This window comes from Garra rufa, chromosome 14 (assembly GCF_049309525.1).
Source record: "Garra rufa chromosome 14, GarRuf1.0, whole genome shotgun sequence".
In the NCBI taxonomy this organism is placed as follows: Eukaryota; Metazoa; Chordata; class Actinopteri; order Cypriniformes; family Cyprinidae; genus Garra; species Garra rufa.
This window is the reverse complement of record NC_133374.1, coordinates 42,414,001-42,440,899: the sequence shown is the minus strand read 5'-3', so window position 1 is coordinate 42,440,899 and position 26,899 is coordinate 42,414,001. Positions and strand designations below refer to the sequence as shown.

Below are 26,899 nucleotides of genomic sequence, written 5' to 3'. Positions count from 1 at the left end.
CCGGCCAATGCAGGAACAGAGTTCTTTTAATTAAGTTGTGTGTGTGCTTGCATGTGTGTAAGGTTCTTTAAAATGAAGCCTGATTTACTTGAAGGAGCTCCAACCTTTGCATACCGACCAACCCCCGTTCCCTGACGAATCTTTTCAGAAACTCATTAGTCCGTCTATATTCGTCAAATGCCTATAAAACTTGTTCACTTTATCTATAGGTTGACGAAGTTTAGCAGTGGGCAATATACTCGTAAATGCGGTGTTAATTCCAAACGTTCTCCCTCCTTTCCGAGCATTGGTGGTTCAGTGGTAGAATTCTAGCAGTGGGCGATATGATCCACGTAAATGCGATGTTACTGCCACATGATTTCCCATCCTTTTTTTCATGTTCCCATTATGAAAAGTAAAAAAAATAGTAATAATAGTAAAGTGGTCCAAATGAGGACCCCCTGTAATGTGTAGCATTCAAGATATTGGGAGACTCAATAAGATCAAGGCAGGTTGATTTGTTTTTTTCATGGAGTAGTGGCTCCTTATGCTGATGTCTGTGAAGTCAAGTCGGCTGGGGCCGAAGCACAGCTGGTACAGCTCCTCGTTAGTATAGTGGACAGTATCTCCGCCTGTCACGCGGAAGACCGGGGTTCGATTCCCCGACGGGGAGACCCAGCTCTTTGCTGCTGCTGAACGACTCATCCAAAAGATTTTGGTGCTCACAGAGGTCACAGAAGGAGTTCTGCTTCAACGTCAGCCAGAGCCAAAACAAATGCGTTGGCCGGGAATCGAACCCGGGTCAACTGCTTGGAAGGCAGCTATGCTCACCACTATACCACCAACGCAAGTTCCCGACTCCAGCTTTTAGCCATCTGAAAAGAATGCTTGAAATGCACAAGTCACTGATAGGGCAAAAGGAGCTGAAGCCATCTTTGTTTGTATCCCGTCATGTACGAGAGAGTGCTGTCTTTCCATGCGGGCTAAAGAAATCTGGAGCTGCGACGCAGAAAGCGCAAAGGCCGCAAGTACAGAACGTGGTGAGGCGCGCTTCGTTCCACCGCCCATTGGCTGGTGGCCAGTTTTACTCTTGACACTCCAATACAGCTCTGTTGTGAGCAGAAAAGAATGCTGGAAGTACATAAGTCACTGACAGGGCCAAAGTAGCTGAAGCCCAAGGTTTGGATCCCATCATGTCATGAGAGTGCTGTCTTTCCATGCTGGCTGAAAAAAAATGTGAAGTTGCGACACAGGAAGCGCAAAGGCTGCAAACACGGTCCACGAGAAAGCACGCTTTGCTCCAATGCACATTGGTGTGTGGTCAGATTTAGTCTGCTATTGAAACTGCAGTGCAGCTCTGCTGTGAGCAGAGCACCCAAAAATACAGGTCACTCGGAAAGGTTCCCCTCCACGGAAATCTTTAGTAAAAGGCGAAAGATTTATGCGTCTATGAAGAGAAACTCGAGTTGTGTGCCCATGCGCTTGAGCATGTGCGCTCCCTGTGGTAAACCACTATACTCACAAAGGGTAATCTAGGGTGCCGATAAGATTTTCATCTCCCCCTCACTCCAAATGGGAGGAGTAAAAGTTAAAAAGTCTCTTCCATCATCCATTCTCGCCTGCCACACAGGAGGCCTGGCTCTGATTCCCGGGCAAATGCAGGAACAGAGTTCTTTTAAGTAAGGGGTGTGTGTTTGCATGTGTGTGGGATTCTTTAAAATGAGCCTTGAAGGCCAAGCCTGATTTGCTAGAAGGAGCTCCAAACTTTGCATATTGACCCAACCCCCCTTTACCTGGATTTGACGTGTAACAGTTACGCACCATTACTAAATCCAGGGCAATGTGAAGGCCGAAAGTCTCCCAGCCGAGCATTGGTGGTTCAGTGGTAGAATTCTCGCCTGCCACGCGGGAGACCCGGGTCCGATTCCCGGCCAATGCAGGAACAGAGTTCTTTTAATTAAGTTGTGTGTGTGCTTGCATGTGTGTAAGGTTCTTTAAAATGAAGCCTGATTTACTTGAAGGAGCTCCAACCTTTGCATACCGACCAACCCCCGTTCCCTGACGAATCTTTTCAGAAACTCATTAGTCCGTCTATATTCGTCAAATGCCTATAAAACTTGTTCACTTTATCTATAGGTTGACGAAGTTTAGCAGTGGGCAATATACTCGTAAATGCGGTGTTAATTCCAAACGTTCTCCCTCCTTTCCGAGCATTGGTGGTTCAGTGGTAGAATTCTAGCAGTGGGCGATATGATCCACGTAAATGCGATGTTACTGCCACATGATTTTCCATCCTTTTTTTCATGTTCCCATTATGAAAAGTAAAAAAAAATAGTAATAATAGTAAAGTGGTCCAAATGAGGACCCCCTGTAATGTGTAGCATTCAAGATATTGGGAGACTCAATAAGATCAAGGCAGGTTGATTTGTTTTTTTCATGGAGTAGTGGCTCCTTATGCTGATGTCTGTGAAGTCAAGTCGGCTGGGGCCGAAGCACAGCGGGTACAGCTCCTCGTTAGTATAGTGGACAGTATCTCCGCCTGTCACGCGGAAGACCGGGGTTCGATTCCCCGACGGGGAGACCCAGCTCTTTGCTGCTGCTGAACGACTCATCCAAAAGATTTTGGTGCTCACAGAGGTCAGAGAAGGAGTTCTGCTTCAACGTCAGCCAGAGCCAAAACAAATGCGTTGGCCGGGAACCGAACCCGGGTCAACTGCTTGGAAGGCAGCTATGCTCACCACTATACCACCAACGCAAGTTCCCGACTCCAGCTTTTAGCCATCTGAAAAGAATGCTTGAAATGCACAAGTCACTGATAGGGCAAAAGGAGCTGAAGCCATCTTTGTTTGTATCCCGTCATGTACGAGAGAGTGCTGTCTTTCCATGCGGGCTAAAGAAATCTGGAGCTGCGACGCAGAAAGCGCAAAGGCCGCAAGTACAGAACGTGGTGAGGCGCGCTTCGTTCCACCGCCCATTGGCTGGTGGCCAGTTTTACTCTTGACACTCCAATACAGCTCTGTTGTGAGCAGAAAAGAATGCTGGAAGTACATAAGTCACTGACAGGGCCAAAGTAGCTGAAGCCCAAGGTTTGGATCCCATCATGTCATGAGAGTGCTGTCTTTCCATGCTGGCTGAAAAAAAATGTGAAGTTGCGACACAGGAAGCGCAAAGGCTGCAAACACGGTCCACGAGAAAGCACGCTTTGCTCCAATGCACATTGGTGTGTGGTCAGATTTAGTCTGCTATTGAAACTGCAGTGCAGCTCTGCTGTGAGCAGAGCACCCAAAAATACAGGTCACTCGGAAAGGTTCCCCTCCACGGAAATCTTTAGTGAAAGGCGAAAGATTTATGCGTCTATGAAGAGAAACTCGAGTTGTGTGCCCATGCGCTTGAGCATGTGCGCTCCCTGTGGTAAACCACTATACTCACAAAGGGTAATCTAGGGTGCCGATAAGATTTTCATCTCCCCCTCACTCCAAATGGGAGGAGTAAAAGTTAAAAAGTCTCTTCCATCATCCATTCTCGCCTGCCACACAGGAGGCCTGGCTCTGATTCCCGGGCAAATGCAGGAACAGAGTTCTTTTAAGTAAGGGGTGTGTGTTTGCATGTGTGTGGGATTCTTTAAAATGAGCCTTGAAGGCCAAGCCTGATTTGCTAGAAGGAGCTCCAAACTTTGCATATTGACCCAACCCCCCTTTACCTGGATTTGACGTGTAACAGTTACGCACCATTACTAAATCCAGGGCAATGTGAAGGCCGAAAGTCTCCCAGCCGAGCATTGGTGGTTCAGTGGTAGAATTCTCGCCTGCCACGCGGGAGACCCGGGTCCGATTCCCGGCCAATGCAGGAACAGAGTTCTTTTAATTAAGTTGTGTGTGTGCTTGCATGTGTGTAAGGTTCTTTAAAATGAAGCCTGATTTACTTGAAGGAGCTCCAACCTTTGCATACCGACCAACCCCCGTTCCCTGACGAATCTTTTCAGAAACTCATTAGTCCGTCTATATTCGTCAAATGCCTATAAAACTTGTTCACTTTATCTATAGGTTGACGAAGTTTAGCAGTGGGCAATATACTCGTAAATGCGGTGTTAATTCCAAACGTTCTCCCTCCTTTCCGAGCATTGGTGGTTCAGTGGTAGAATTCTAGCAGTGGGCGATATGATCCACGTAAATGCGATGTTACTGCCACATGATTTCCCATCCTTTTTTTCATGTTCCCATTATGAAAAGTAAAAAAAAATAGTAATAATAGTAAAGTGGTCCAAATGAGGACCCCCTGTAATGTGTAGCATTCAAGATATTGGGAGACTCAATAAGATCAAGGCAGGTTGATTTGTTTTTTTCATGGAGTAGTGGCTCCTTATGCTGATGTCTGTGAAGTCAAGTCGGCTGGGGGCGAAGCACAGCGGGTACAGCTCCTCGTTAGTATAGTGGACAGTATCTCCGCCTGTCACGCGGAAGACCGGGGTTCGATTCCCCGACGGGGAGACCCAGCTCTTTGCTGCTGCTGAACGACTCATCCAAAAGATTTTGGTGCTCACAGAGGTCACAGAAGGAGTTCTGCTTCAACGTCAGCCAGAGCCAAAACAAATGCGTTGGCCGGGAATCGAACCCGGGTCAACTGCTTGGAAGGCAGCTATGCTCACCACTATACCACCAACGCAAGTTCCCGACTCCAGCTTTTAGCCATCTGAAAAGAATGCTTGAAATGCACAAGTCACTGATAGGGCAAAAGGAGCTGAAGCCATCTTTGTTTGTATCCCGTCATGTACGAGAGAGTGCTGTCTTTCCATGCGGGCTAAAGAAATCTGGAGCTGCGACGCAGAAAGCGCAAAGGCCGCAAGTACAGAACGTGGTGAGGCGCGCTTCGTTCCACCGCCCATTGGCTGGTGGCCAGTTTTACTCTTGACACTCCAATACAGCTCTGTTGTGAGCAGAAAAGAATGCTGGAAGTACATAAGTCACTGACAGGGCCAAAGTAGCTGAAGCCCAAGGTTTGGATCCCATCATGTCATGAGAGTGCTGTCTTTCCATGCTGGCTGAAAAAAAATGTGAAGTTGCGACACAGGAAGCGCAAAGGCTGCAAACACGGTCCACGAGAAAGCACGCTTTGCTCCAATGCACATTGGTGTGTGGTCAGATTTAGTCTGCTATTGAAACTGCAGTGCAGCTCTGCTGTGAGCAGAGCACCCAAAAATACAGGTCACTCGGAAAGGTTCCCCTCCACGGAAATCTTTAGTAAAAGGCGAAAGATTTATGCGTCTATGAAGAGAAACTCGAGTTGTGTGCCCATGCGCTTGAGCATGTGCGCTCCCTGTGGTAAACCACTATACTCACAAAGGGTAATCTAGGGTGCCGATAAGATTTTCATCTCCCCCTCACTCCAAATGGGAGGAGTAAAAGTTAAAAAATCTCTTCCATCATCCATTCTCGCCTGCCACACAGGAGGCCTGGCTCTGATTCCCGGGCAAATGCAGGAACAGAGTTCTTTTAAGTAAGGGGTGTGTGTTTGCATGTGTGTGGGATTCTTTAAAATGAGCCTTGAAGGCCAAGCCTGATTTGCTAGAAGGAGCTCCAAACTTTGCATATTGACCCAACCCCCCTTTACCTGGATTTGACGTGTAACAGTTACGCACCATTACTAAATCCAGGGCAATGTGAAGGCCGAAGTTCTCCCAGCTGAGCATTGGTGGTTCAGTGGTAGAATTCTCGCCTGCCACGCGGGAGACCCGGGTCCGATTCCCGGCCAATGCAGGAACAGAGTTCTTTTAATTAAGTTGTGTGTGTGCTTGCATGTGTGTAAGGTTCTTTAAAATGAAGCCTGATTTACTTGAAGGAGCTCCAACCTTTGCATACCGACCAACCCCCGTTCCCTGACGAATCTTTTCAGAAACTCATTAGTCCGTCTATATTCGTCAAATGCCTATAAAACTTGTTCACTTTATCTATAGGTTGACGAAGTTTAGCAGTGGGCAATATACTCGTAAATGCGGTGTTAATTCCAAACGTTCTCCCTCCTTTCCGAGCATTGGTGGTTCAGTGGTAGAATTCTAGCAGTGGGCGATATGATCCACGTAAATGCGATGTTACTGCCACATGATTTCCCATCCTTTTTTTCATGTTCCCATTATGAAAAGTAAAAAAAAATAGTAATAATAGTAAAGTGGTCCAAATGAGGACCCCCTGTAATGTGTAGCATTCAAGATATTGGGAGACTCAATAAGATCAAGGCAGGTTGATTTGTTTTTTTCATGGAGTAGTGGCTCCTTATGCTGATGTCTGTGAAGTCAAGTCGGCTGGGGGCGAAGCACAGCGGGTACAGCTCCTCGTTAGTATAGTGGACAGTATCTCCGCCTGTCACGCGGAAGACCGGGGTTCGATTCCCCGACGGGGAGACCCAGCTCTTTGCTGCTGCTGAACGACTCATCCAAAAGATTTTGGTGCTCACAGAGGTCACAGAAGGAGTTCTGCTTCAACGTCAGCCAGAGCCAAAACAAATGCGTTGGCCGGGAATCGAACCCGGGTCAACTGCTTGGAAGGCAGCTATGCTCACCACTATACCACCAACGCAAGTTCCCGACTCCAGCTTTTAGCCATCTGAAAAGAATGCTTGAAATGCACAAGTCACTGATAGGGCAAAAGGAGCTGAAGCCATCTTTGTTTGTATCCCGTCATGTACGAGAGAGTGCTGTCTTTCCATGCGGGCTAAAGAAATCTGGAGCTGCGACGCAGAAAGCGCAAAGGCCGCAAGTACAGAACGTGGTGAGGCGCGCTTCGTTCAACCGCCCATTGGCTGGTGGCCAGTTTTACTCTTGACACTCCAATACAGCTCTGTTGTGAGCAGAAAAGAATGCTGGAAGTACATAAGTCACTGACAGGGCCAAAGTAGCTGAAGCCCAAGGTTTGGATCCCATCATGTCATGAGAGTGCTGTCTTTCCATGCTGGCTGAAAAAAAATGTGAAGTTGCGACACAGGAAGCGCAAAGGCTGCAAACACGGTCCACGAGAAAGCACGCTTTGCTCCAATGCACATTGGTGTGTGGTCAGATTTAGTCTGCTATTGAAACTGCAGTGCAGCTCTGCTGTGAGCAGAGCACCCAAAAATACAGGTCACTCGGAAAGGTTCCCCTCCACGGAAATCTTTAGTAAAAGGCGAAAGATTTATGCGTCTATGAAGAGAAACTCGAGTTGTGTGCCCATGCGCTTGAGCATGTGCGCTCCCTGTGGTAAACCACTATACTCACAAAGGGTAATCTAGGGTGCCGATAAGATTTTCATCTCCCCCTCACTCCAAATGGGAGGAGTAAAAGTTAAAAAGTCTCTTCCATCATCCATTCTCGCCTGCCACACAGGAGGCCTGGCTCTGATTCCCGGGCAAATGCAGGAAGAGAGTTCTTTTAAGTAAGGGGTGTGTGTTTGCATGTGTGTGGGATTCTTTAAAATGAGCCTTGAAGGCCAAGCCTGATTTGCTAGAAGGAGCTCCAAACTTTGCATATTGACCCAACCCCCCTTTACCTGGATTTGACGTGTAACAGTTACGCACCATTACTAAATCCAGGGCAATGTGAAGGCCGAAAGTCTCCCAGCCGAGCATTGGTGGTTCAGTGGTAGAATTCTCGCCTGCCACGCGGGAGACCCGGGTCCGATTCCCGGCCAATGCAGGAACAGAGTTCTTTTAATTAAGTTGTGTGTGTGCTTGCATGTGTGTAAGGTTCTTTAAAATGAAGCCTGATTTACTTGAAGGAGCTCCAACCTTTGCATACCGACCAACCCCCGTTCTCTGACGAATCTTTTCAGAAACTCATTAGTCCGTCTATATTCGTCAAATGCCTATAAAACTTGTTCACTTTATCTATAGGTTGACGAAGTTTAGCAGTGGGCAATATACTCGTAAATGCGGTGTTAATTCCAAACGTTCTCCCTCCTTTCCGAGCATTGGTGGTTCAGTGGTAGAATTCTAGCAGTGGGCGACATGATCCACGTAAATGCGATGTTACTGCCACATGATTTCCCATCCTTTTTTTCATGTTCCCATTATGAAAAGTAAAAAAAAATAGTAATAATAGTAAAGTGGTCCAAATGAGGACCCCCTGTAATGTGTAGCATTCAAGATATTGGGAGACTCAATAAGATCAAGGCAGGTTGATTTGTTTTTTTCATGGAGTAGTGGCTCCTTATGCTGATGTCTGTGAAGTCAAGTCGGCTGGGGGCGCCGCACAGCGGGTACAGCTCCTCGTTAGTATAGTGGACAGTATCTCCGCCTGTCACGCGGAAGACCGGGGTTCGATTCCCCGACGGGGAGACCCAGCTCTTTGCTGCTGCTGAACGACTCATCCAAAAGATTTTGGTGCTCACAGAGGTCACAGAAGGAGTTCTGCTTCAACGTCAGCCAGAGCCAAAACAAATGCGTTGGCCGGGAATCGAACCCGGGTCAACTGCTTGGAAGGCAGCTATGCTCACCACTATACCACCAACGCAAGTTCCCGACTCCAGCTTTTAGCCATCTGAAAAGAATGCTTGAAATGCACAAGTCACTGATAGGGCAAAAGGAGCTGAAGCCATCTTTGTTTGTATCCCGTCATGTACGAGAGAGTGCTGTCTTTCCATGCGGGCTAAAGAAATCTGGAGCTGCGACGCAGAAAGCGCAAAGGCCGCAAGTACAGAACGTGGTGAGGCGCGCTTCGTTCCACCGCCCATTGGCTGGTGGCCAGTTTTACTCTTGACACTCCAATACAGCTCTGTTGTGAGCAGAAAAGAATGCTGGAAGTACATAAGTCACTGACAGGGCCAAAGTAGCTGAAGCCCAAGGTTTGGATCCCATCATGTCATGAGAGTGCTGTCTTTCCATGCTGGCTGAAAAAAAATGTGAAGTTGCGACACAGGAAGCGCAAAGGCTGCAAACACGGTCCACGAGAAAGCACGCTTTGCTCCAATGCACATTGGTGTGTGGTCAGATTTAGTCTGCTATTGAAACTGCAGTGCAGCTCTGCTGTGAGCAGAGCACCCAAAAATACAGGTCACTCGGAAAGGTTCCCCTCCACGGAAATCTTTAGTGAAAGGCGAAAGATTTATGCGTCTATGAAAAGAAACTCGAGTTGTGTGCCCATGCGCTTGAGCATGTGCGCTCCCTGTGGTAAACCACTATACTCACAAAGGGTAATCTAGGGTGCCGATAAGATTTTCATCTCCCCCTCACTCCAAATGGGAGGAGTAAAAGTTAAAAAGTCTCTTCCATCATCCATTCTCGCCTGCCACACAGGAGGCCTGGCTCTGATTCCCGGGCAAATGCAGGAACAGAGTTCTTTTAAGTAAGGGGTGTGTGTTTGCATGTGTGTGGGATTCTTTAAAATGAGCCTTGAAGGCCAAGCCTGATTTGCTAGAAGGAGCTCCAAACTTTGCATATTGACCCAACCCCCCTTTACCTGGATTTGACGTGTAACAGTTACGCACCATTACTAAATCCAGGGCAATGTGAAGGCCGAAAGTCTCCCAGCCGAGCATTGGTGGTTCAGTGGTAGAATTCTCGCCTGCCACGCGGGAGACCCGGGTCCGATTCCCGGCCAATGCAGGAACAGAGTTCTATTAATTAAGTTGTGTGTGTGCTTGCATGTGTGTAAGGTTCTTTAAAATGAAGCCTGATTTACTTGAAGGAGCTCCAACCTTTGCATACCGACCAACCCCCGTTCTCTGACGAATCTTTTCAGAAACTCATTAGTCCGTCTATATTCGTCAAATGCCTATAAAACTTGTTCACTTTATCTATAGGTTGACGAAGTTTAGCAGTGGGCAATATACTCGTAAATGCGGTGTTAATTCCAAACGTTCTCCCTCCTTTCCGAGCATTGGTGGTTCAGTGGTAGAATTCTAGCAGTGGGCGACATGATCCACGTAAATGCGATGTTACTGCCACATGATTTCCCATCCTTTTTTTCATGTTCCCATTATGAAAAGTAAAAAAAAATAGTAATAATAGTAAAGTGGTCCAAATGAGGACCCCCTGTAATGTGTAGCATTCAAGATATTGGGAGACTCAATAAGATCAAGGCAGGTTGATTTGTTTTTTTCATGGAGTAGTGGCTCCTTATGCTGATGTCTGTGAAGTCAAGTCGGCTGGGGGCGCCGCACAGCGGGTACAGCTCCTCGTTAGTATAGTGGACAGTATCTCCGCCTGTCACGCGGAAGACCGGGGTTCGATTCCCCGACGGGGAGACCCAGCTCTTTGCTGCTGCTGAACGACTCATCCAAAAGATTTTGGTGCTCACAGAGGTCACAGAAGGAGTTCTGCTTCAACGTCAGCCAGAGCCAAAACAAATGCGTTGGCCGGGAATCGAACCCGGGTCAACTGCTTGGAAGGCAGCTACGCTCACCACTATACCACCAACGCAAGTTCCCGACTCCAGCTTTTAGCCATCTGAAAAGAATGCTTGAAATGCACAAGTCACTGATAGGGCAAAAGGAGCTGAAGCCATCTTTGTTTGTATCCCGTCATGTACGAGAGAGTGCTGTCTTTCCATGCGGGCTAAAGAAATCTGGAGCTGCGACGCAGAAAGCGCAAAGGCCGCAAGTACAGAACGTGGTGAGGCGCGCTTCGTTCCACCGCCCATTGGCTGGTGGCCAGTTTTACTCTTGACACTCCAATACAGCTCTGTTGTGAGCAGAAAAGAATGCTGGAAGTACATAAGTCACTGACAGGGCCAAAGTAGCTGAAGCCCAAGGTTTGGATCCCATCATGTCATGAGAGTGCTGTCTTTCCATGCTGGCTGAAAAAAAATGTGAAGTTGCGACACAGGAAGCGCAAAGGCTGCAAACACGGTCCACGAGAAAGCACGCTTTGCTCCAATGCACATTGGTGTGTGGTCAGATTTAGTCTGCTATTGAAACTGCAGTGCAGCTCTGCTGTGAGCAGAGCACCCAAAAATACAGGTCACTCGGAAAAGTTCCCCTCCACGGAAATCTTTAGTAAAAGGCGAAAGATTTATGCGTCTATGAAGAGAAACTCGAGTTGTGTGCCCATGCGCTTGAGCATGTGCGCTCCCTGTGGTAAACCACTATACTCACAAAGGGTAATCTAGGGTGCCGATAAGATTTTCATCTCCCCCTCACTCCAAATGGGAGGAGTAAAAGTTAAAAAGTCTCTTCCATCATCCATTCTCGCCTGCCACACAGGAGGCCTGGCTCTGATTCCCGGGCAAATGCAGGAACAGAGTTCTTTTAAGTAAGGGGTGTGTGTTTGCATGTGTGTGGGATTCTTTAAAATGAGCCTTGAAGGCCAAGCCTGATTTGCTAGAAGGAGCTCCAAACTTTGCATATTGACCCAACCCCCCTTTACCTGGATTTGACGTGTAACAGTTACGCACCATTACTAAATCCAGGGCAATGTGAAGGCCGAAAGTCTCCCAGCCGAGCATTGGTGGTTCAGTGGTAGAATTCTCGCCTGCCACGCGGGAGACCCGGGTCCGATTCCCGGCCAATGCAGGAACAGAGTTCTTTTAATTAAGTTGTGTGTGTGCTTGCATGTGTGTAAGGTTCTTTAAAATGAAGCCTGATTTACTTGAAGGAGCTCCAACCTTTGCATACCGACCAACCCCCGTTCCCTGCCGAATCTTTTCAGAAACTCATTAGTCCGTCTATATTCGTCAAATGCCTATAAAACTTGTTCACTTTATCTATAGGTTGACGAAGTTTAGCAGTGGGCAATATACTCGTAAATGCGGTGTTAATTCCAAACGTTCTCCCTCCTTTCCGAGCATTGGTGGTTCAGTGGTAGAATTCTAGCAGTGGGCGATATGATCCACGTAAATGCGATGTTACTGCCACATGATTTCCCATCCTTTTTTTCATGTTCCCATTATGAAAAGTAAAAAAAAATAGTAATAATAGTAAAGTGGTCCAAATGAGGACCCCCTGTAATGTGTAGCATTCAAGATATTGGGAGACTCAATAAGATCAAGGCAGGTTGATTTGTTTTTTTCATGGAGTAGTGGCTCCTTATGCTGATGTCTGTGAAGTCAAGTCGGCTGGGGGCGAAGCACAGCGGGTACAGCTCCTCGTTAGTATAGTGGACAGTATCTCCGCCTGTCACGCGGAAGACCGGGGTTCGATTCCCCGACGGGGAGACCCAGCTCTTTGCTGCTGCTGAACGACTCATCCAAAAGATTTTGGTGCTCACAGAGGTCACAGAGGGAGTTCTGCTTCAACGTCAGCCAGAGCCAAAACAAATGCGTTGGCCGGGAATCGAACCCGGGTCAACTGCTTGGAAGGCAGCTATGCTCACCACTATACCACCAACGCAAGTTCCCGACTCCAGCTTTTAGCCATCTGAAAAGAATGCTTGAAATGCACAAGTCACTGATAGGGCAAAAGGAGCTGAAGCCATCTTTGTTTGTATCCCGTCATGTACGAGAGAGTGCTGTCTTTCCATGCGGGCTAAAGAAATCTGGAGCTGCGACGCAGAAAGCGCAAAGGCCGCAAGTACAGAACGTGGTGAGGCGCGCTTCGTTCCACCGCCCATTGGCTGGTGGCCAGTTTTACTCTTGACACTCCAATACAGCTCTGTTGTGAGCAGAAAAGAATGCTGGAAGTACATAAGTCACTGACAGGGCCAAAGTAGCTGAAGCCCAAGGTTTGGATCCCATCATGTCATGAGAGTGCTGTCTTTCCATGCTGGCTGAAAAAAAAATGTGAAGTTGCGACACAGGAAGCGCAAAGGCTGCAAACACGGTCCACGAGAAAGCACGCTTTGCTCCAATGCACATTGGTGTGTGGTCAGATTTAGTCTGCTATTGAAACTGCAGTGCAGCTCTGCTGTGAGCAGAGCACCCAAAAATACAGGTCACTCGGAAAGGTTCCCCTCCACGGAAATCTTTAGTAAAAGGCGAAAGATTTATGCGTCTATGAAGAGAAACTCGAGTTGTGTGCCCATGCGCTTGAGCATGTGCGCTCCCTGTGGTAAACCACTATACTCACAAAGGGTAATCTAGGGTGCCGATAAGATTTTCATCTCCCCCTCACTCCAAATGGGAGGAGTAAAAGTTAAAAAGTCTCTTCCATCATCCATTCTCGCCTGCCACACAGGAGGCCTGGCTCTGATTCCCGGGCAAATGCAGGAACAGAGTTCTTTTAAGTAAGGGGTGTGTGTTTGCATGTGTGTGGGATTCTTTCAAATGAGCCTTGAAGGCCAAGCCTGATTTGCTAGAAGGAGCTCCAAACTTTGCATATTGACCCAACCCCCCTTTCCCTGGATTTGACGTGTAACAGTTACGCACCATTACTAAATCCAGGGCAATGTGAAGGCCGAAGTTCTCCCAGCTGAGCATTGGTGGTTCAGTGGTAGAATTCTCGCCTGCCACGCGGGAGACCCGGGTCCGATTCCCGGCCAATGCAGGAACAGAGTTCTTTTAATTAAGTTGTGTGTGTGCTTGCATGTGTGTAAGGTTCTTTAAAATGAAGCCTGATTTACTTGAAGGAGCTCCAACCTTTGCATACCGACCAACCCCGTTCCCTGACGAATCTTTTCAGAAACTCATTAGTCCGTCTATATTCGTCAAATGCCTATAAAACTTGTTCAATTTATCTATAGGTTGACGAAGTTTAGCAGTGGGCAATATACTCGTAAATGCGGTGTTAATTCCAAACGTTCTCCCTCCTTTCCGAGCATTGGTGGTTCAGTGGTAGAATTCTAGCAGTGGGCGATATGATCCACGTAAATGCGATGTTACTGCCACATGATTTCCCATCCTTTTTTTCATGTTCCCATTATGAAAAGTAAAAAAAAATAGTAATAATAGTAAAGTGGTCCAAATGAGGACCCCCTGTAATGTGTAGCATTCAAGATATTGGGAGACTCAATAAGATCAAGGCAGGTTGATTTGTTTTTTTCATGGAGTAGTGGCTCCTTATGCTGATGTCTGTGAAGTCAAGTCGGCTGGGGCCGAAGCACAGCGGGTACAGCTCCTCGTTAGTATAGTGGACAGTATCTCCGCCTGTCACGCGGAAGACCGGGGTTCGATTCCCCGACGGGGAGACCCAGCTCTTTGCTGCTGCTGAACGACTCATCCAAAAGATTTTGGTGCTCACAGAGGTCACAGAAGGAGTTCTGCTTCAACGTCAGCCAGAGCCAAAACAAATGCGTTGGCCGGGAATCGAACCCGGGTCAACTGCTTGGAAGGCAGCTATGCTCACCACTATACCACCAACGCAAGTTCCCGACTCCAGCTTTTAGCCATCTGAAAAGAATGCTTGAAATGCACAAGTCACTGATAGGGCAAAAGGAGCTGAAGCCATCTTTGTTTGTATCCCGTCATGTACGAGAGAGTGCTGTCTTTCCATGCGGGCTAAAGAAATCTGGAGCTGCGACGCAGAAAGCGCAAAGGCCGCAAGTACAGAACGTGGTGAGGCGCGCTTCGTTCCACCGCCCATTGGCTGGTGGCCAGTTTTACTCTTGACACTCCAATACAGCTCTGTTGTGAGCAGAAAAGAATGCTGGAAGTACATAAGTCACTGACAGGGCCAAAGTAGCTGAAGCCCAAGGTTTGGATCCCATCATGTCATGAGAGTGCTGTCTTTCCATGCTGGCTGAAAAAAAATGTGAAGTTGCGACACAGGAAGCGCAAAGGCTGCAAACACGGTCCACGAGAAAGCACGCTTTGCTCCAATGCACATTGGTGTGTGGTCAGATTTAGTCTGCTATTGAAACTGCAGTGCAGCTCTGCTGTGAGCAGAGCACCCAAAAATACAGGTCACTCGGAAAGGTTCCCCTCCACGGAAATCTTTAGTAAAAGGCGAAAGATTTATGCGTCTATGAAGAGAAACTCGAGTTGTGTGCCCATGCGCTTGAGCATGTGCGCTCCCTGTGGTAAACCACTATACTCACAAAGGGTAATCTAGGGTGCCGATAAGATTTTCATCTCCCCCTCACTCCAAATGGGAGGAGTAAAAGTTAAAAAATCTCTTCCATCATCCATTCTCGCCTGCCACACAGGAGGCCTGGCTCTGATTCCCGGGCAAATGCAGGAACAGAGTTCTTTTAAGTAAGGGGTGTGTGTTTGCATGTGTGTGGGATTCTTTAAAATGAGCCTTGAAGGCCAAGCCTGATTTGCTAGAAGGAGCTCCAAACTTTGCATATTGACCCAACCCCCCTTTACCTGGATTTGACGTGTAACAGTTACGCACCATTACTAAATCCAGGGCAATGTGAAGGCCGAAGTTCTCCCAGCTGAGCATTGGTGGTTCAGTGGTAGAATTCTCGCCTGCCACGCGGGAGACCCGGGTCCGATTCCCGGCCAATGCAGGAACAGAGTTCTTTTAATTAAGTTGTGTGTGTGCTTGCATGTGTGTAAGGTTCTTTAAAATGAAGCCTGATTTACTTGAAGGAGCTCCAACCTTTGCATACCGACCAACCCCCGTTCCCTGCCGAATCTTTTCAGAAACTCATTAGTCCGTCTATATTCGTCAAATGCCTATAAAACTTGTTCACTTTATCTATAGGTTGACGAAGTTTAGCAGTGGGCAATATACTCGTAAATGCGGTGTTAATTCCAAACGTTCTCCCTCCTTTCCGAGCATTGGTGGTTCAGTGGTAGAATTCTAGCAGTGGGCGATATGATCCACGTAAATGCGATGTTACTGCCACATGATTTCCCATCCTTTTTTTCATGTTCCCATTATGAAAAGTAAAAAAAAATAGTAATAATAGTAAAGTGGTCCAAATGAGGACCCCCTGTAATGTGTAGCATTCAAGATATTGGGAGACTCAATAAGATCAAGGCAGGTTGATTTGTTTTTTTCATGGAGTAGTGGCTCCTTATGCTGATGTCTGTGAAGTCAAGTCGGCTGGGGGCGAAGCACAGCGGGTACAGCTCCTCGTTAGTATAGTGGACAGTATCTCCGCCTGTCACGCGGAAGACCGGGGTTCGATTCCCCGACGGGGAGACCCAGCTCTTTGCTGCTGCTGAACGACTCATCCAAAAGATTTTGGTGCTCACAGAGGTCACAGAAGGAGTTCTGCTTCAACGTCAGCCAGAGCCAAAACAAATGCGTTGGCCGGGAATCGAACCCGGGTCAACTGCTTGGAAGGCAGCTATGCTCACCACTATACCACCAACGCAAGTTCCCGACTCCAGCTTTTAGCCATCTGAAAAGAATGCTTGAAATGCACAAGTCACTGATAGGGCAAAAGGAGCTGAAGCCATCTTTGTTTGTATCCCGTCATGTACGAGAGAGTGCTGTCTTTCCATGCGGGCTAAAGAAATCTGGAGCTGCGACGCAGAAAGCGCAAAGGCCGCAAGTACAGAACGTGGTGAGGCGCGCTTCGTTCCACCGCCCATTGGCTGGTGGCCAGTTTTACTCTTGACACTCCAATACAGCTCTGTTGTGAGCAGAAAAGAATGCTGGAAGTACATAAGTCACTGACAGGGCCAAAGTAGCTGAAGCCCAAGGTTTGGATCCCATCATGTCATGAGAGTGCTGTCTTTCCATGCTGGCTGAAAAAAAATGTGAAGTTGCGACACAGGAAGCGCAAAGGCTGCAAACACGGTCCACGAGAAAGCACGCTTTGCTCCAATGCACATTGGTGTGTGGTCAGATTTAGTCTGCTATTGAAACTGCAGTGCAGCTCTGCTGTGAGCAGAGCACCCAAAAATACAGGTCACTCGGAAAGGTTCCCCTCCACGGAAATCTTTAGTAAAAGGCGAAAGATTTATGCGTCTATGAAGAGAAACTCGAGTTGTGTGCCCATGCGCTTGAGCATGTGCGCTCCCTGTGGTAAACCACTATACTCACAAAGGGTAATCTAGGGTGCCGATAAGATTTTCATCTCCCCCTCACTCCAAATGGGAGGAGTAAAAGTTAAAAAGTCTCTTCCATCATCCATTCTCGCCTGCCACACAGGAGGCCTGGCTCTGATTCCCGGGCAAATGCAGGAAGAGAGTTCTTTTAAGTAAGGGGTGTGTGTTTGCATGTGTGTGGGATTCTTTAAAATGAGCCTTGAAGGCCAAGCCTGATTTGCTAGAAGGAGCTCCAAACTTTGCATATTGACCCAACCCCCCTTTACCTGGATTTGACGTGTAACAGTTACGCACCATTACTAAATCCAGGGCAATGTGAAGGCCGAAAGTCTCCCAGCCGAGCATTGGTGGTTCAGTGGTAGAATTCTCGCCTGCCACGCGGGAGACCCGGGTCCGATTCCCGGCCAATGCAGGAACAGAGTTCTTTTAATTAAGTTGTGTGTGTGCTTGCATGTGTGTAAGGTTCTTTAAAATGAAGCCTGATTTACTTGAAGGAGCTCCAACCTTTGCATACCGACCAACCCCCGTTCTCTGACGAATCTTTTCAGAAACTCATTAGTCCGTCTATATTCGTCAAATGCCTATAAAACTTGTTCACTTTATCTATAGGTTGACGAAGTTTAGCAGTGGGCAATATACTCGTAAATGCGGTGTTAATTCCAAACGTTCTCCCTCCTTTCCGAGCATTGGTGGTTCAGTGGTAGAATTCTAGCAGTGGGCGACATGATCCACGTAAATGCGATGTTACTGCCACATGATTTCCCATCCTTTTTTTCATGTTCCCATTATGAAAAGTAAAAAAAAATAGTAATAATAGTAAAGTGGTCCAAATGAGGACCCCCTGTAATGTGTAGCATTCAAGATATTGGGAGACTCAATAAGATCAAGGCAGGTTGATTTGTTTTTTTCATGGAGTAGTGGCTCCTTATGCTGATGTCTGTGAAGTCAAGTCGGCTGGGTGCGCCGCACAGCGGGTACAGCTCCTCGTTAGTATAGTGGACAGTATCTCCGCCTGTCACGCGGAAGACCGGGGTTCGATTCCCCGACGGGGAGACCCAGCTCTTTGCTGCTGCTGAACGACTCATCCAAAAGATTTTGGTGCTCACAGAGGTCACAGAAGGAGTTCTGCTTCAACGTCAGCCAGAGCCAAAACAAATGCGTTGGCCGGGAATCGAACCCGGGTCAACTGCTTGGAAGGCAGCTATGCTCACCACTATACCACCAACGCAAGTTCCCGACTCCAGCTTTTAGCCATCTGAAAAGAATGCTTGAAATGCACAAGTCACTGATAGGGCAAAAGGAGCTGAAGCCATCTTTGTTTGTATCCCGTCATGTACGAGAGAGTGCTGTCTTTCCATGCGGGCTAAAGAAATCTGGAGCTGCGACGCAGAAAGCGCAAAGGCCGCAAGTACAGAACGTGGTGAGGCGCGCTTCGTTCCACCGCCCATTGGCTGGTGGCCAGTTTTACTCTTGACACTCCAATACAGCTCTGTTGTGAGCAGAAAAGAATGCTGGAAGTACATAAGTCACTGACAGGGCCAAAGTAGCTGAAGCCCAAGGTTTGGATCCCATCATGTCATGAGAGTGCTGTCTTTCCATGCTGGCTGAAAAAAAATGTGAAGTTGCGACACAGGAAGCGCAAAGGCTGCAAACACGGTCCACGAGAAAGCACGCTTTGCTCCAATGCACATTGGTGTGTGGTCAGATTTAGTCTGCTATTGAAACTGCAGTGCAGCTCTGCTGTGAGCAGAGCACCCAAAAATACAGGTCACTCGGAAAGGTTCCCCTCCACGGAAATCTTTAGTAAAAGGCGAAAGATTTATGCGTCTATGAAGAGAAACTCGAGTTGTGTGCCCATGCGCTTGAGCATGTGCGCTCCCTGTGGTAAACCACTATACTCACAAAGGGTAATCTAGGGTGCCGATAAGATTTTCATCTCCCCCTCACTCCAAATGGGAGGAGTAAAAGTTAAAAAGTCTCTTCCATCATCCATTCTCGCCTGCCACACAGGAGGCCTGGCTCTGATTCCCGGGCAAATGCAGGAACAGAGTTCTTTTAAGTAAGGGGTGTGTGTTTGCATGTGTGTGGGATTCTTTAAAATGAGCCTTGAAGGCCAAGCCTGATTTGCTAGAAGGAGCTCCAAACTTTGCATATTGACCCAACCCCCCTTTACCTGGATTTGACGTGTAACAGTTACGCACCATTACTAAATCCAGGGCAATGTGAAGGCCGAAAGTCTCCCAGCCGAGCATTGGTGGTTCAGTGGTAGAATTCTCGCCTGCCACGCGGGAGACCCGTGTCCGATTCCCGGCCAATGCAGGAACAGAGTTCTTTTAATTAAGTTGTGTGTGTGCTTGCATGTGTGTAAGGTTCTTTAAAATGAAGCCTGATTTACTTGAAGGAGCTCCAACCTTTGCATACCGACCAACCCCCGTTCCCTGCCGAATCTTTTCAGAAACTCATTAGTCCGTCTATATTCGTCAAATGCCTATAAAACTTGTTCACTTTATCTATAGGTTGACGAAGTTTAGCAGTGGGCAATATACTCGTAAATGCGGTGTTAATTCCAAACGTTCTCCCTCCTTTCCGAGCATTGGTGGTTCAGTGGTAGAATTCTAGCAGTGGGCGATATGATCCACGTAAATGCGATGTTACTGCCACATGATTTCCCATCCTTTTTTTCATGTTCCCATTATGAAAAGTAAAAAAAAATAGTAATAATAGTAAAGTGGTCCAAATGAGGACCCCCTGTAATGTGTAGCATTCAAGATATTGGGAGACTCAATAAGATCAAGGCAGGTTGATTTGTTTTTTTCATGGAGTAGTGGCTCCTTATGCTGATGTCTGTGAAGTCAAGTCGGCTGGGGGCGAAGCACAGCGGGTACAGCTCCTCGTTAGTATAGTGGACAGTATCTCCGCCTGTCACGCGGAAGACCGGGGTTCGATTCCCCGACGGGGAGACCCAGCTCTTTGCTGCTGCTGAACGACTCATCCAAAAGATTTTGGTGCTCACAGAGGTCACAGAGGGAGTTCTGCTTCAACGTCAGCCAGAGCCAAAACAAATGCGTTGGCCGGGAATCGAACCCGGGTCAACTGCTTGGAAGGCAGCTATGCTCACCACTATACCACCAACGCAAGTTCCCGACTCCAGCTTTTAGCCATCTGAAAAGAATGCTTGAAATGCACAAGTCACTGATAGGGCAAAAGGAGCTGAAGCCATCTTTGTTTGTATCCCGTCATGTACGAGAGAGTGCTGTCTTTCCATGCGGGCTAAAGAAATCTGGAGCTGCGACGCAGAAAGCGCAAAGGCCGCAAGTACAGAACGTGGTGAGGCGCGCTTCGTTCCACCGCCCATTGGCTGGTGGCCAGTTTTACTCTTGACACTCCAATACAGCTCTGTTGTGAGCAGAAAAGAATGCTGGAAGTACATAAGTCACTGACAGGGCCAAAGTAGCTGAAGCCCAAGGTTTGGATCCCATCATGTCATGAGAGTGCTGTCTTTCCATGCTGGCTGAAAAAAAAATGTGAAGTTGCGACACAGGAAGCGCAAAGGCTGCAAACACGGTCCACGAGAAAGCACGCTTTGCTCCAATGCACATTGGTGTGTGGTCAGATTTAGTCTGCTATTGAAACTGCAGTGCAGCTCTGCTGTGAGCAGAGCACCCAAAAATACAGGTCACTCGGAAAGGTTCCCCTCCACGGAAATCTTTAGTAAAAGGCGAAAGATTTATGCGTCTATGAAGAGAAACTCGAGTTGTGTGCCCATGCGCTTGAGCATGTGCGCTCCCTGTGGTAAACCACTATACTCACAAAGGGTAATCTAGGGTGCCGATAAGATTTTCATCTCCCCCTCACTCCAAATGGGAGGAGTAAAAGTTAAAAAGTCTCTTCCATCATCCATTCTCGCCTGCCACACAGGAGGCCTGGCTCTGATTCCCGGGCAAATGCAGGAACAGAGTTCTTTTAAGTAAGGGGTGTGTGTTTGCATGTGTGTGGGATTCTTTCAAATGAGCCTTGAAGGCCAAGCCTGATTTGCTAGAAGGAGCTCCAAACTTTGCATATTGACCCAACCCCCCTTTCCCTGGATTTGACGTGTAACAGTTACGCACCATTACTAAATCCAGGGCAATGTGAAGGCCGAAGTTCTCCCAGCTGAGCATTGGTGGTTCAGTGGTAGAATTCTCGCCTGCCACGCGGGAGACCCGGGTCCGATTCCCGGCCAATGCAGGAACAGAGTTCTTTTAATTAAGTTGTGTGTGTGCTTGCATGTGTGTAAGGTTCTTTAAAATGAAGCCTGATTTACTTGAAGGAGCTCCAACCTTTGCATACCGACCAACCCCGTTCCCTGACGAATCTTTTCAGAAACTCATTAGTCCGTCTATATTCGTCAAATGCCTATAAAACTTGTTCAATTTATCTATAGGTTGACGAAGTTTAGCAGTGGGCAATATACTCGTAAATGCGGTGTTAATTCCAAACGTTCTCCCTCCTTTCCGAGCATTGGTGGTTCAGTGGTAGAATTCTAGCAGTGGGCGATATGATCCACGTAAATGCGATGTTACTGCCACATGATTTCCCATCCTTTTTTTCATGTTCCCATTATGAAAAGTAAAAAAAAATAGTAATAATAGTAAAGTGGTCCAAATGAGGACCCCCTGTAATGTGTAGCATTCAAGATATTGGGAGACTCAATAAGATCAAGGCAGGTTGATTTGTTTTTTTCATGGAGTAGTGGCTCCTTATGCTGATGTCTGTGAAGTCAAGTCGGCTGGGGCCGAAGCACAGCGGGTACAGCTCCTCGTTAGTATAGTGGACAGTATCTCCGCCTGTCACGCGGAAGACCGGGGTTCGATTCCCCGACGGGGAGACCCAGCTCTTTGCTGCTGCTGAACGACTCATCCAAAAGATTTTGGTGCTCACAGAGGTCACAGAAGGAGTTCTGCTTCAACGTCAGCCAGAGCCAAAACAAATGCGTTGGCCGGGAATCGAACCCGGGTCAACTGCTTGGAAGGCAGCTATGCTCACCACTATACCACCAACGCAAGTTCCCGACTCCAGCTTTTAGCCATCTGAAAAGAATGCTTGAAATGCACAAGTCACTGATAGGGCAAAAGGAGCTGAAGCCATCTTTGTTTGTATCCCGTCATGTACGAGAGAGTGCTGTCTTTCCATGCGGGCTAAAGAAATCTGGAGCTGCGACGCAGAAAGCGCAAAGGCCGCAAGTACAGAACGTGGTGAGGCGCGCTTCGTTCCACCGCCCATTGGCTGGTGGCCAGTTTTACTCTTGACACTCCAATACAGCTCTGTTGTGAGCAGAAAAGAATGCTGGAAGTACATAAGTCACTGACAGGGCCAAAGTAGCTGAAGCCCAAGGTTTGGATCCCATCATGTCATGAGAGTGCTGTCTTTCCATGCTGGCTGAAAAAAAATGTGAAGTTGCGACACAGGAAGCGCAAAGGCTGCAAACACGGTCCACGAGAAAGCACGCTTTGCTCCAATGCACATTGGTGTGTGGTCAGATTTAGTCTGCTATTGAAACTGCAGTGCAGCTCTGCTGTGAGCAGAGCACCCAAAAATACAGGTCACTCGGAAAGGTTCCCCTCCACGGAAATCTTTAGTAAAAGGCGAAAGATTTATGCGTCTATGAAGAGAAACTCGAGTTGTGTGCCCATGCGCTTGAGCATGTGCACTCCCTGTGGTAAACCACTATACTCACAAAGGGTAATCTAGGGTGCCGATAAGATTTTCATCTCCCCCTCACTCCAAATGGGAGGAGTAAAAGTTAAAAAGTCTCTTCCATCATCCATTCTCACCTGCCACACAGGAGGCCTGGCTCTGATTCCCGGGCAAATGCAGGAACAGAGTTCTTTTAAGTAAGGGGTGTGTGTTTGCATGTGTGTGGGATTCTTTAAAATAAGCCTTGAAGGCCAAGCCTGATTTGCTAGAAGGAGCTCCAAACTTTGCATATTGACCCAACCCCCCTTTCCCTGGATTTGACGTGTAACAGTTACGCACCATTACTAAATCCAGGGCAATGTGAAGGCCGAAGTTCTCCCAGCCGAGCATTGGTGGTTCAGTGGTAGAATTCTCGCCTGCCACGCGGGAGACCCGGGTCCGATTCCCGGCCAATGCAGGAACAGAGTTCTTTTAATTAAGTTGTGTGTGTGCTTGCATGTGTGTAAGGTTCTTTAAAATGAAGCCTGATTTACTTGAAGGAGCTCCAACCTTTGCATACCGACCAACCCCCGTTCCCTGACGAATCTTTTCAGAAACTCATTAGTCCGTCTATATTCGTCAAATGCCTATAAAACTTGTTCACTTTATCTATAGGTTGACGAAGTTTAGCAGTGGGCAATATACTCGTAAATGCGGTGTTAATTCCAAACGTTCTCCCTCCTTTCCGAGCATTGGTGGTTCAGTGGTAGAATTCTAGCAGTGGGCGATATGATCCACGTAAATGCGATGTTACTGCCACATGATTTCCCATCCTTTTTTTCATGTTCCCATTATGAAAAGTAAAAAAAAATAGTAATAATAGTAAAGTGGTCCAAATGAGGACCCCCTGTAATGTGTAGCATTCAAGATATTGGGAGACTCAATAAGATCAAGGCAGGTTGATTTGTTTTTTTCATGGAGTAGTGGCTCCTTATGCTGATGTCTGTGAAGTCAAGTCGGCTGGGGGCGAAGCACAGCGGGTACAGCTCCTCGTTAGTATAGTGGACAGTATCTCCGCCTGTCACGCGGAAGACCGGGGTTCGATTCCCCGACGGGGAGACCCAGCTCTTTGCTGCTGCTGAACGACTCATCCAAAAGATTTTGGTGCTCACAGAGGTCACAGAGGGAGTTCTGCTTCAACGTCAGCCAGAGCCAAAACAAATGCGTTGGCCGGGAATCGAACCCGGGTCAACTGCTTGGAAGGCAGCTATGCTCACCACTATACCACCAACGCAAGTTCCCGACTCCAGCTTTTAGCCATCTGAAAAGAATGCTTGAAATGCACAAGTCACTGATAGGGCAAAAGGAGCTGAAGCCATCTTTGTTTGTATCCCGTCATGTACGAGAGAGTGCTGTCTTTCCATGCGGGCTAAAGAAATCTGGAGCTGCGACGCAGAAAGCGCAAAGGCCGCAAGTACAGAACGTGGTGAGGCGCGCTTCGTTCCACCGCCCATTGGCTGGTGGCCAGTTTTACTCTTGACACTCCAATACAGCTCTGTTGTGAGCAGAAAAGAATGCTGGAAGTACATAAGTCACTGACAGGGCCAAAGTAGCTGAAGCCCAAGGTTTGGATCCCATCATGTCATGAGAGTGCTGTCTTTCCATGCTGGCTGAAAAAAAAATGTGAAGTTGCGACACAGGAAGCGCAAAGGCTGCAAACACGGTCCACGAGAAAGCACGCTTTGCTCCAATGCACATTGGTGTGTGGTCAGATTTAGTCTGCTATTGAAACTGCAGTGCAGCTCTGCTGTGAGCAGAGCACCCAAAAATACAGGTCACTCGGAAAGGTTCCCCTCCACGGAAATCTTTAGTAAAAGGCGAAAGATTTATGCGTCTATGAAGAGAAACTCGAGTTGTGTGCCCATGCGCTTGAGCATGTGCGCTCCCTGTGGTAAACCACTATACTCACAAAGGGTAATCTAGGGTGCCGATAAGATTTTCATCTCCCCCTCACTCCAAATGGGAGGAGTAAAAGTTAAAAAGTCTCTTCCATCATCCATTCTCGCCTGCCACACAGGAGGCCTGGCTCTGATTCCCGGGCAAATGCAGGAACAGAGTTCTTTTAAGTAAGGGGTGTGTGTTTGCATGTGTGTGGGATTCTTTAAAATGAGCCTTGAAGGCCAAGCCTGATTTGCTAGAAGGAGCTCCAAACTTTGCATATTGACCCAACCCCCCTTTCCCTGGATTTGACGTGTAACAGTTACGCACCATTACTAAATCCAGGGCAATGTGAAGGCCGAAGTTCTCCCAGCTGAGCATTGGTGGTTCAGTGGTAGAATTCTCGCCTGCCACGCGGGAGACCCGGGTCCGATTCCCGGCCAATGCAGGAACAGAGTTCTTTTAATTAAGTTGTGTGTGTGCTTGCATGTGTGTAAGGTTCTTTAAAATGAAGCCTGATTTACTTGAAGGAGCTCCAACCTTTGCATACCGACCAACCCCGTTCCCTGACGAATCTTTTCAGAAACTCATTAGTCCGTCTATATTCGTCAAATGCCTATAAAACTTGTTCAATTTATCTATAGGTTGACGAAGTTTAGCAGTGGGCAATATACTCGTAAATGCGGTGTTAATTCCAAACGTTCTCCCTCCTTTCCGAGCATTGGTGGTTCAGTGGTAGAATTCTAGCAGTGGGCGATATGATCCACGTAAATGCGATGTTACTGCCACATGATTTCCCATCCTTTTTTTCATGTTCCCATTATGAAAAGTAAAAAAAAATAGTAATAATAGTAAAGTGGTCCAAATGAGGACCCCCTGTAATGTGTAGCATTCAAGATATTGGGAGACTCAATAAGATCAAGGCAGGTTGATTTGTTTTTTTCATGGAGTAGTGGCTCCTTATGCTGATGTCTGTGAAGTCAAGTCGGCTGGGGCCGAAGCACAGCGGGTACAGCTCCTCGTTAGTATAGTGGACAGTATCTCCGCCTGTCACGCGGAAGACCGGGGTTCGATTCCCCGACGGGGAGACCCAGCTCTTTGCTGCTGCTGAACGACTCATCCAAAAGATTTTGGTGCTCACAGAGGTCACAGAAGGAGTTCTGCTTCAACGTCAGCCAGAGCCAAAACAAATGCGTTGGCCGGGAATCGAACCCGGGTCAACTGCTTGGAAGGCAGCTATGCTCACCACTATACCACCAACGCAAGTTCCCGACTCCAGCTTTTAGCCATCTGAAAAGAATGCTTGAAATGCACAAGTCACTGATAGGGCAAAAGGAGCTGAAGCCATCTTTGTTTGTATCCCGTCATGTACGAGAGAGTGCTGTCTTTCCATGCGGGCTAAAGAAATCTGGAGCTGCGACGCAGAAAGCGCAAAGGCCGCAAGTACAGAACGTGGTGAGGCGCGCTTCGTTCCACCGCCCATTGGCTGGTGGCCAGTTTTACTCTTGACACTCCAATACAGCTCTGTTGTGAGCAGAAAAGAATGCTGGAAGTACATAAGTCACTGACAGGGCCAAAGTAGCTGAAGCCCAAGGTTTGGATCCCATCATGTCATGAGAGTGCTGTCTTTCCATGCTGGCTGAAAAAAAATGTGAAGTTGCGACACAGGAAGCGCAAAGGCTGCAAACACGGTCCACGAGAAAGCACGCTTTGCTCCAATGCACATTGGTGTGTGGTCAGATTTAGTCTGCTATTGAAACTGCAGTGCAGCTCTGCTGTGAGCAGAGCACCCAAAAATACAGGTCACTCGGAAAGGTTCCCCTCCACGGAAATCTTTAGTAAAAGGCGAAAGATTTATGCGTCTATGAAGAGAAACTCGAGTTGTGTGCCCATGCGCTTGAGCATGTGCGCTCCCTGTGGTAAACCACTATACTCACAAAGGGTAATCTAGGGTGCCGATAAGATTTTCATCTCCCCCTCACTCCAAATGGGAGGAGTAAAAGTTAAAAAGTCTCTTCCATCATCCATTCTCACCTGCCACACAGGAGGCCTGGCTCTGATTCCCGGGCAAATGCAGGAACAGAGTTCTTTTAAGTAAGGGGTGTGTGTTTGCATGTGTGTGGGATTCTTTAAAATAAGCCTTGAAAGCCAAGCCTGATTTGCTAGAAGGAGCTCCAAACTTTGCATATTGACCCAACCCCCCTTTCCCTGGATTTGACGTGTAACAGTTACGCACCATTACTAAATCCAGGGCAATGTGAAGGCCGAAGTTCTCCCAGCCGAGCATTGGTGGTTCAGTGGTAGAATTCTCGCCTGCCACGCGGGAGACCCGGGTCCTATTCCTGGCCAATGCAGGAACAGAGTTCTTTTAATTAAGTTGTGTGTGTGCTTGCATGTGTGTAAGGTTCTTTAAAATGAAGCCTGATTTACTTGAAGGAGCTCCAACCTTTGCATACCGACCAACCCCCGTTCCCTGACGAATCTTTTCAGAAACTCATTAGTCCGTCTATATTCGTCAAATGCCTATAAAACTTGTTCACTTTA

General features: G+C 47.6%; 14 non-coding genes across 14 annotated transcripts; all 14 read right to left on the bottom strand.

Annotated features, from left to right (window-relative positions):
- Nucleotides 1-1,332: 1,332 nt before the first annotated feature.
- LOC141285673 (U5 spliceosomal RNA) lies at nucleotides 1,333-1,448 on the bottom strand. The gene has a single exon (XR_012338797.1). It is a non-coding gene; the product is annotated as a U5 spliceosomal RNA (small nuclear RNA).
- Nucleotides 1,449-3,239: 1,791 nt separating this feature from the next.
- On the bottom strand, nucleotides 3,240-3,355 carry LOC141285743 (U5 spliceosomal RNA). Its single transcript, XR_012338868.1, has one exon. It is a non-coding gene; the product is annotated as a U5 spliceosomal RNA (small nuclear RNA).
- A 1,791-nt stretch (nucleotides 3,356-5,146) lies between these two features.
- LOC141285672 (U5 spliceosomal RNA) lies at nucleotides 5,147-5,262 on the bottom strand. Its single transcript, XR_012338796.1, has one exon. It is a non-coding gene; the product is annotated as a U5 spliceosomal RNA (small nuclear RNA).
- A 1,791-nt stretch (nucleotides 5,263-7,053) lies between these two features.
- LOC141285671 (U5 spliceosomal RNA) lies at nucleotides 7,054-7,169 on the bottom strand. The gene has a single exon (XR_012338795.1). It is a non-coding gene; the product is annotated as a U5 spliceosomal RNA (small nuclear RNA).
- A 1,791-nt stretch (nucleotides 7,170-8,960) lies between these two features.
- Nucleotides 8,961-9,076, bottom strand: LOC141285744 (U5 spliceosomal RNA). Its single transcript, XR_012338869.1, has one exon. It is a non-coding gene; the product is annotated as a U5 spliceosomal RNA (small nuclear RNA).
- A 1,791-nt stretch (nucleotides 9,077-10,867) lies between these two features.
- LOC141285720 (U5 spliceosomal RNA) lies at nucleotides 10,868-10,983 on the bottom strand. The gene has a single exon (XR_012338845.1). It is a non-coding gene; the product is annotated as a U5 spliceosomal RNA (small nuclear RNA).
- A 1,792-nt stretch (nucleotides 10,984-12,775) lies between these two features.
- Nucleotides 12,776-12,891, bottom strand: LOC141285670 (U5 spliceosomal RNA). Its single transcript, XR_012338794.1, has one exon. It is a non-coding gene; the product is annotated as a U5 spliceosomal RNA (small nuclear RNA).
- Nucleotides 12,892-14,681: 1,790 nt separating this feature from the next.
- On the bottom strand, nucleotides 14,682-14,797 carry LOC141285668 (U5 spliceosomal RNA). Its single transcript, XR_012338793.1, has one exon. It is a non-coding gene; the product is annotated as a U5 spliceosomal RNA (small nuclear RNA).
- Nucleotides 14,798-16,588: 1,791 nt separating this feature from the next.
- LOC141285667 (U5 spliceosomal RNA) lies at nucleotides 16,589-16,704 on the bottom strand. Its single transcript, XR_012338792.1, has one exon. It is a non-coding gene; the product is annotated as a U5 spliceosomal RNA (small nuclear RNA).
- A 1,791-nt stretch (nucleotides 16,705-18,495) lies between these two features.
- LOC141285666 (U5 spliceosomal RNA) lies at nucleotides 18,496-18,611 on the bottom strand. Its single transcript, XR_012338791.1, has one exon. It is a non-coding gene; the product is annotated as a U5 spliceosomal RNA (small nuclear RNA).
- A 1,792-nt stretch (nucleotides 18,612-20,403) lies between these two features.
- LOC141285665 (U5 spliceosomal RNA) lies at nucleotides 20,404-20,519 on the bottom strand. The gene has a single exon (XR_012338790.1). It is a non-coding gene; the product is annotated as a U5 spliceosomal RNA (small nuclear RNA).
- A 1,790-nt stretch (nucleotides 20,520-22,309) lies between these two features.
- LOC141285664 (U5 spliceosomal RNA) lies at nucleotides 22,310-22,425 on the bottom strand. The gene has a single exon (XR_012338789.1). It is a non-coding gene; the product is annotated as a U5 spliceosomal RNA (small nuclear RNA).
- A 1,792-nt stretch (nucleotides 22,426-24,217) lies between these two features.
- On the bottom strand, nucleotides 24,218-24,333 carry LOC141285663 (U5 spliceosomal RNA). Its single transcript, XR_012338788.1, has one exon. It is a non-coding gene; the product is annotated as a U5 spliceosomal RNA (small nuclear RNA).
- Nucleotides 24,334-26,123: 1,790 nt separating this feature from the next.
- On the bottom strand, nucleotides 26,124-26,239 carry LOC141285662 (U5 spliceosomal RNA). The gene has a single exon (XR_012338786.1). It is a non-coding gene; the product is annotated as a U5 spliceosomal RNA (small nuclear RNA).
- Nucleotides 26,240-26,899: the final 660 nt, after the last annotated feature.